Source organism: Austrofundulus limnaeus, unplaced genomic scaffold (genome assembly GCF_001266775.1).
Source record: "Austrofundulus limnaeus strain Quisiro unplaced genomic scaffold, Austrofundulus_limnaeus-1.0 Scaffold4844, whole genome shotgun sequence".
In the NCBI taxonomy this organism is placed as follows: Eukaryota; Metazoa; Chordata; class Actinopteri; order Cyprinodontiformes; family Rivulidae; genus Austrofundulus; species Austrofundulus limnaeus.
Genome location: NW_013957246.1, coordinates 1,960 through 2,476, shown reverse-complemented (window position 1 = coordinate 2,476; position 517 = coordinate 1,960).

Sequence of the window (517 nt, the reverse complement as noted above, 5' to 3'; positions counted from 1 at the left end):
GAGATAGTTTTCTAGTTATAACGAGATAGTCTTCTCGTTATAACGAGATAGTTTTCTAATTATAACGAGATAGTCTTCTCGTTATAACGAGATAGTTTTCTAAATATAACGAGATAGTTTTCTCGTTATAACAAGATAGTCTCCTCGTTATAACGAGATAGTTTTCTAATTATAATGAGATAGTCTTCTTGTTATAAAGAGATATTTTTCTCGTTATAACGAGATAGTCTTCTCGTTATAACGAGATAGTTTTCTAATTATAACGAGATAGTCTTCTCGTTATAACGAGATAGTTTTCTAAATATAACGAGATAGTTTTCTCGTTATAACAAGATAGTCTCCTCGTTATAACGAGATAGTTTTCTAATTATAATGAGATAGTCTTCTTGTTATAAAGAGATATTTTTCTCGTTATAACGAGATAGTCTTCTCGTTATAACGAGATAGTTTTCTAATTATAATGAGTCTTCTTGTTATAAAGAGATATTTTTCTCGTTATAACGAGATAGTCTTCTCG